Below are 8,323 nucleotides of genomic sequence, written 5' to 3'. Positions count from 1 at the left end.
GTACTTTTGTTTAAAGCCGTAAATATACTAGCCGGGGTGATTATTGCACTGAGTGTAATGGTTTCAAAAGGAAAATGACTTGAGAATTTCCTCAACCTGGGATCACCCAGGGACCTAATCCATGGTAGGTCTTTCTCTACTGTACAGGGACCCCGCCGCTTGTGATGTGGGTGCCTCCCTGCCTGCAATTACAACCCATTAGCTCCCTGATTGATAGCTTCTTTCAGGGCTAATGCATTTCTATAACAGGAAACAAGATAAAAGGAAAATGACAATAAATACATAAATGAATAAACTGCCACTTTTCATTACTCAAATCTTTGGCCTCTGCCCCCCCACCCCTTTTTTTTTTCTTTTTTTAAAAAAAAGCACAATTGCCATTTTTATTCACAGAACATCCAAATGTATCAGTGTACAAATGTATCAAACACCACAACGGAGGCACAAAAGCCACAAAACATTGTTTGTTAAGTCTACCTGAGAACTGCAATTTCCGTTGGAGGCTTTTTGCTTATTTCTACTTAGATAACTTGTAGTGCATCACTTTGATAAAATCTGTGGTTTAACAGTAACATGAAAATGGGTGTGTGTGGAAAGACATGGTCGACCTATTGTAGCACTCCCCCAGCGGTGCTGCAGCTTCACTTTGTTACCTGTGGTATCATAAGCCCCACACATGCTATCACTGACCTACGCAAAGCACTTGAGTTCTGTGGAGGCTCTTTGTGTTCTCTATCAGTCCTTGCATATACTCTATACTAAACCCAGCCTGAGTATACATGTTATTGCTTCCAAGTTTTTTTTCCTCACCTCTAGACAAATGCACCCCTTGTTGAATTATAGCCCTTAACCCCCCCATCCCCCCACCCCACCACCTCCTCTAGTTTCCACTGCCTCTGACTGAGTGACAGTGTGGGGCCTGGCTACTATCCTGTCGTGAGGCCTGCACCGAATGCTGGGTTATTACCCCCTAATTATCAATTACAGGGCTCGGCTTCCACACCTGGAGCAGGCCAGGCTGGGAATGAGCTTAGCCCATTAGGAAGGACCTCCGGCTGGGCTGTTTATAGAGGGGGCTGGGCTCTACCCTCTGGAGGTGTTAATGGGCCTTCCAGGGCTGCAGTCAGCAGGCTGATCCACCGGGGTGTCTGATAACAGCATGAGAGGGCAGATTCATGCTGAACTGCAGTGGGGATTTCGGTGTTACTGCAGCGATAGATCGACTTTATTAGCCGGAGCTGCACATGCACTTTTTCACATGTGTCACTTGCAAGTCCTGACATGATTTTTCTCAGTGAGCATTCAGAGGCAGTTGCAAGGGAAGAATAAAGGTGACGTTTCTTTTAATGTGCAGCTTTGTTTCAGTGGAAAGATTGCCGTTACAAACTGGGCACATTGCTTGAACTGTCACCATGCAGCAATATACTTTGACAGCATAAAGCTACAGTCTATCTGTTACAATCTAGAACAAATGTACTGTTAAATATCTGCAGTGGGGGAAAATAATTATTTGATCCCCTGCTGAACTTGTAAGTTTGCTCACATCGCAAAGGCATAAACAGTGTCTAATTTTTATAGTAGTGTCGTGGTTTTTTTTTTTAACAGAGAGAGAATATCAACAAAGAAATCTAGAGAAAAACTCTTTAAATTAAAGTTATAAATTGATTTGCATGTCGTTATAATCCGGACAGAATCCTGATCTCAAGGTATTATGTGTATGACGCACACTTGTCCATCCTGTCCACCACCATGGGCAAGAGCAATGAGCTATAAAAGGACATCAAGGACACGTCTTAAGTTTGACAGTGAACATCAAATGATTCAGAGAAGGGGCGGGAAAGCGTGCTGTGGTCAGATGAAACAGAAATTGAGGGCATCAGCTCCACCTGCCGTGTTTGGAGGACGAGAGATACTGACTACAAGTCAAAAAGCACCATTGCCACAGTCGGGCAGAGATGTGGAAACATTATAAAACATTATAAAACATTGAAAATGGGTCATGGATGGGTCTACCAGCATGACATTGACTCAAAACATACCACAAAGATAACAAAGGAGTGGCTAAAGAAACACATTAAGGTCGTGGAGTGGCCTAACCAGTCTTCAAGTATCCATACAGCAGCTAATAAACCTAAAGGATTTAGAAAGTTTCTGTAAAGAGGAGCAGATTAAACCCCCGAGATGTGTGAAAACCTGCTGACCAACTACAAGAAACGTCTTACTGCTCTGCTTCTACTAAGTCATGCTTTGCTTGGGGGTCAAATACTTATTTCGCTCAAATTTAATTTATACCTTTTATCTAATGTCATTTTTCTGGATTTTTTTCTCTTACTGTTAAAATGACACTACCATGAAAATTAGCGACTGTTCATTTGTTTGTAAGTCAGCAAGCTTACAAATTCAGCATGGTAGCAGTATGTATGGTGCTGTGAGGAATATAACATTAGGCAGTTCAGTCATGTTTTGATTACCTTAAATTATTTTAAGAACATAACATAATCACTGTGGAATGCACATTACAAGTGGTAAAAAGATAACAGAGTACACTAACTTATCACCATCTCTTACAGTAGTGACAAGTTAAATTAGGGCCGTCTCATTTTTAGCTGTGTTTTTAAAGTATATATGAAACAAACTACACTCACACGAGTGCAACACTACATTTATATATTGATCAATTACACTGAAATTTGAAGAAGGGCAAAGCAGGTTCACCTATTGAATTTCCTCAGCAAGTATGAGAACCATGTCTCTGTACAGTCAAGGTCTGCAGCGGCATTAAAGAAGAATCTGCTTCTTGAATTACCGCCTCATTGCTCTGGTAAAGTGCTCATCCAGCTCGGCTTACGTTTGATCTTCAGACCTCAGCAATACTCACAGTGCGATACATTCAGAAAAAGAGCCACTATCTCCCATACAAATTCCACTCTCCGCGTAGCGTGTCATTTGCTTATTGCTGCCGATATCATTCAGCAAGGAAAACCGATCGAGCGTGACAGAAGACACAAGCTGATCGGTGGCTTCGTACTCCCATATACATCTGTGTCCTTGTCTCTTTTTTTTCTTCTATTCATGCATAAAAAATGCACAAAAAAAAGGGATTTCTTTTCATCCATAAATGCAAATAGATTGACTTGCCCTCTTATCATCACAATAGGAGCTCTTTCAAATGCCTGTCTTTTCTGTGCTCTGTTCAACTGTTGCTGTCATTTAGGTGAAGGAGTCAGCTTATGGCAGCCATGCACTGTATCATACACAAGATTGAAATGAAAATGAGGCGTTTCTCAAAATAGCTACAGGCAGACGGGGACGGCGGAGGGGTGGGGGAGTAGTAAGACGGGGGATTGAGGGTGACAGGGGTGAAGATATATGTTATGACTTTGTGTGTATTTTAGAGCTTGTGGGTTGTTTTAAGTCTCTGAATGCTTTTGAGATATGTCACAGGTGTTGAGATGGATTGCGGAGCGTGCTGTGTGCCGCATTAACTTCGCGATTGGTTTACACTGTGCGAATGTGACATGCAGAGAAAGTGCAGGTGAATGCAAACACATATCTCTATTATTGCGTGCATATCTCAGATCCCCTCCCTCTCCCTGCCGGGTTTCCTGGTGGTGATGGTGTGTGTGTGTTTGCATATTTTGGTTGAGGCAGAACAAGGAAGGAAACACAGCATTTCCTTTACTTTCTTATTATGAAAGTTCAGTAAATTGCACAAGATTGAACATGTGCTTTCCCCCCCTCTATCTGCTGATGGTGCTTCATTATTTTTACAGACATGTATGCAGGTTACAGCTGCCTGAAAGTACACACAAAAACACATCAGTGAGTTGCACTGTGGGACATGCTTCTTTATTATGACAAATGTAGACGAGGTGTCGTACATCATCCCGGCCCTCTAAAAACCAAACCAAACACGCATTAATCCACAACCAGAAATAGTCCCCTCCAACAAATGTACTTCTTTAAACCTTTTTTAAAATATATATCTAAATATTTATGAGGATTTAAAAGCGCAAATGGATGTACTGAGTGGCACATACAGGACTGAAAATGTTAGAACAACCGAGAGATGGACTAAAATTTTGCAGAATGACAAACATCCAGAAGAACATCAGCCTTTAGGTAACTAAACAAACTTATTTGTCCATTATAACAACAAAAAATGGGTAGAAGTAGCCACATTTTATTTACCCAATCATGATGATGAAACTGAAAGTTTGGAGTCATCTTGACAAACATTGGCGGTGTAGCCACGATGTGTCCACACACACGCTCAGTGCATTAAGCCTCCCTGCTGTCCCTGCTGTCCCCCGTTGTGCTTCACTGGGGCCATGGGATGTGTGCACTGACGCAAACTCCCGTCTCTCTTGGGCAGCCATGCAGGTAAATAAACTGGTGATTGTGTGCTGAGGGAGGACGTCACATGCCCAGATGGAAAAGCCTGTTGATTACTGATTAGTTAGCCACGGTAATACTCTGTGCCCTGACTCTCAGCCTCGGGATGAGCTTTGGATCAATCTTTAATAGGGTGACCGAAATACAAATCTTGTATTGACCTGCAGGAAAAACTCTCCCGAGCGCGGTGTCATTAATTTGCATTTAATTGCATCTATATGCAGGCTTGGCAGCGAGTCATCGATTCAGATAGAGAAGATGATGAAAATTGCCTTTCCCTTCAGTTTAAGGAGAAAGCCAATTTGAAGAGATTGAAAGTGTCCTTTCATTTAATGTGCAGCTACATCTTTGCTCAGTGCGGTGAGGGTGGCAGTACAATCTATGTAGATGACTTTCTTCATCCCCGACGTGGTTGTAGCTTTCACCTTTGTCGTCATGAGAAACGTGACACATGTTGAGTAAAATCTTGTGTCAGTATTTGTGATTGTTTTGAGCATCTGTGTGGTTTCCCAGCAGACTCTGAAGCCCTCCGCTGAAATATGTCTGCGTTTGTCAAGATGGGAACACACACACACACATGCACACACACGTTTCAGGGATGTCATTAAGAAAATTGTTGCCATTTCCAACAATGCATCAATTAGTGTGTATCCTGTTGTAATAAAGTGCTGGGGGCTCAGTTCTTTCCAGTCTTGAATCCAAATCTTTGCATTCAAAGCACTTGTAACATCACAAGGCCTATCCACCATTATCCCTCTTTACCATTATTCATCTCCAATAAGCACTGCAGCTCCCCTCAGGGTGACAAGGCGAGGTTTGAACCAATTCACTACTAATCAGACACTGTTTGCCTGTTTTTTTGTGTGTTTTTTTTTCTTCTTTGGATTGGCTGCTATGTTTCTCACGTCGTGAAAGGCACGGTGCCTCAGGCACAGCTGACTGTGACGGGGCCCCCACAAGGGACCCCACGGTCGCCCCATTGGGAGACTTCCTAATCCAGGATTATTCTCCCAGACCCCGTACCCTGCTGGATTAGAGGATAGTGGATGGAAAAGGGCACCGTCAGCACTCTTTCCTGAGCAGCTCAGTGGATTAGAACCGCGCAGACGCCGAGCTGCCAGAGAGGTGCAGAGAACGAGAGGAGCAGCGAGCCTCGCCGGTCCCCTCACAGCTTACTCAGGAGCACCATACATGGAGATGGAAAAAAGGGGATGGTTGAGTGCACACTCATACAACACGAAGAGTTGATTTTTCCAGTCTCAAATATGGTGTCAGGAGATAATAGGTTTAGGTGGACTGTGCTAAACTAAATAGCCGAAAAGGTCATTTAAATAAAAGCTGCATTCATCCTATTGTTGTCGTATCTCACGGACGTGTGTGCGGCATCCAGGCGGACCGATGACAGCTTCCATACAACTGCAACCTCCCATCCTCCTTCAGACAGATTATCTATACTTCAGTGTCTGTCAATTTGCACATTTTACAGCGTGCTTTGTGTGAGAGCAATGCTGAAGAGCAGTTACTGGTTTTTAAGTCTATATCCTGTGCTCACAGTGGTCTGTATGTGTGAAAACCCAGTGCATAACCACAGCAGCAGAACAGATACTCTAGCTAGTTTCTCCAGCCAGTAATCAGCTACTATTGATTGTAAAGTAGTCAATGAGACTAAAGTCTCAATGTGCCCTCAAAGCTGCCGACGGATCGATCACGGCCTGCTGCTGCTGCTGCTGCTGCTGAGCTTTTGTGTGACCGGCATAATGGAATGTGCACGACAGTGTGCAGTGTTTGCTTTTCCTCGTCAGGAAAAGGAAAAGGAAAAAAAGAACATCTTATTCAGATTTTCCAGAAGATATGCAGGTATCTTGTTCTTGCAATACACAATAAATACAAATGCAAGTTGTTTACCTGTGTGCAAACAAGTAGACACGTTCATCCATGAGCCTGAGATGCATGCAACCACATTACCTCCCCATCAAAACCACATCCTATCAACTTAATGCAGATAAAGAGGCCATATTGAAATTGCCAGGTGCCTAATTTGGTCTTTGTCGCACATAATTGAAACCACTCATCCTTCCCCCCACTGAAGAGGAGAAGAGCGAGAGAGAGAGAGAGAGCAAGGGCACGGTGGGGGAGAGAGAGAGATAATTGCCTTATAAGGCAGTAGGCTCTTATGATTGTGACGTCTCATTCCCAGCAGTGCTGGCAGATGATACGGTAAAGCCCACATCTCAAATCCATCTGAAGAAAGCTGGCTCTCTCAGGCTTTGGTCTGATAGCTCCAGCTGTCTCGTTTAGGACTGCATGTGTGTGCAAGTGTGCGAATATACTGTATATGTATGTGTGTGCTTTGGGGTTGGGGGGGGGGGTTTGGGGGTTGGGGTGCGTGTATAAGCGTGCACGTTTGAAGAGGAGCGTTGTGTGTGTGAGTGGGTGCATGTGTGCCGTGATATTGACTCCTGAATGACTTCTCTGGAAGGGGGGACTTTTTGCTGGAATTTTGTGTTTGTGTGCAGTGGCGGACAGAACAGGAATGATGAAAAGAGAGGCGTGTTTGTGAGCGCGTGTGTGTGGACAGAGTGGTATGCTGAGTCAGGTGGGTGATTTATAGTCTGACTGTTGGCGAGCAGATGGAGACGCAAACGCAGACATGCCATATGTAACATGATTTTTCCTCTTCTTTTGTTACCGGCGCACCACCTCCTCGCCTCTTCGCTCGCGGTCCTTTTTTTCTCGACATCCCCTCAATTCCATCTTTCTTTCTTTTTCTCCCAATCTTATCAACCCCTCCCCTTTGTTGCATCCTTCTCCTTCACTGTCTCCTCACCAATCCCCTTTTCCCTTCTCCATCACTATCCCTCTCCATCTCCCTGCATCTCGGCATACCCTTCCCCCAACCAGACAGCCAGGCTTGATTGTGTGTATGTGTGTGTACGCACGTGTGTGTATGTGTCTATGTGTGTGTGCGCTCCCAGCTGGGGGCAGCAGTAGGGAGGGATGTTCTTTGGGGAAATGGAGGACAGCATGCAGTCTGCTCCTCTTGGAAAATCAGTGCATCATGTCTTTCTCTCCCTCTGATTTCTACTTCTCTGTGTATAATAAGCACCTCTAAACTACTCCATCTAAATTGGCACTGTTCTATAAAATAAAGGAAAAATATCTACCTGACACCCTTCCTTGTCTTCTCCTGCTCTCTCTACATCTCTCTTCGCGTTGATGTGCCAGGATTTTTTTTTTCTTTTTTCATGCTGGTGTCCTCTCAGCATGTGCATCTGTCCCCCACAGAGAGGGTTTTCTCCTGTCACTACACACTCCTCACAGGGTATCCTCTTGCTACCACCAGTCTCTTTAAAGCGCAGCCCTCCATTTATCTCAGCTCTTCTTCTTCTTTTTTTTTTTTTAGAAGTGCCGCAAGCTCCTTTCAATTATCTTCCCTTCTACTCTCGCCGGTCGCTGGGAGACTGCTTTTCAGTGCAAATATTTGCGTTTCATGAATATGCCATCATTAAGCACCCTGCATAGGTGCAGGCACGGCAATGACGAAATGTTAATTGCGACTCGGTGAGGCCCTCCTGTGCATTCCTCCCCTTGCAGGAATCTGGCAGGAGCTCAGACAGGGAACAGACGTCTGGGTCAGGGCTCCGACGGAGAGTAAGGGAGCAAGAGAAAAGAGGGAAGAATGTGAAGGGAGAGTGAGGAGAAGGGAAGGAAAATGAGCAGGGTGGATAAGAGGGATGAGAGTTCGATTGACCCAAGTGTAAATGACATTTGAAGCATCATCAGGTTGAGGATCCCTTCTCATCCTGCAGGCCTAAGGTGTAACATAAAGCACAGGGGGTTTAGAATTTTGGAGGAGGTGCCTTCTCCATCTAGAATGCACATCCTGTCAACCTGCAAGCACATTTAGGCAATCCTAAGAACACTGATT

The 8,323-nt window shown here is 44.3% G+C and overlaps 1 long non-coding RNA gene across 1 annotated transcript; it reads right to left on the bottom strand.

Annotated features, from left to right (window-relative positions):
* Positions 1-3,826: 3,826 nt before the first annotated feature.
* On the bottom strand, positions 3,827-6,422 carry LOC106096622 (uncharacterized). Its single transcript, XR_001223010.2, has 3 exons — positions 6,301-6,422; positions 4,192-4,441; positions 3,827-3,895 (listed from the first exon to the last, which is right to left on the bottom strand). It is a non-coding gene; the product is annotated as an uncharacterized LOC106096622 (long non-coding RNA).
* Positions 6,423-8,323: the final 1,901 nt, after the last annotated feature.

This window comes from Oreochromis niloticus, linkage group LG4 (genome assembly GCF_001858045.2).
Source record: "Oreochromis niloticus isolate F11D_XX linkage group LG4, O_niloticus_UMD_NMBU, whole genome shotgun sequence".
NCBI lineage: Eukaryota > Metazoa > Chordata > Actinopteri > Cichliformes > Cichlidae > Oreochromis > Oreochromis niloticus.
Note: the sequence above shows the minus strand (reverse complement) of the source record. Positions and strands in the feature narration are given on the sequence as shown.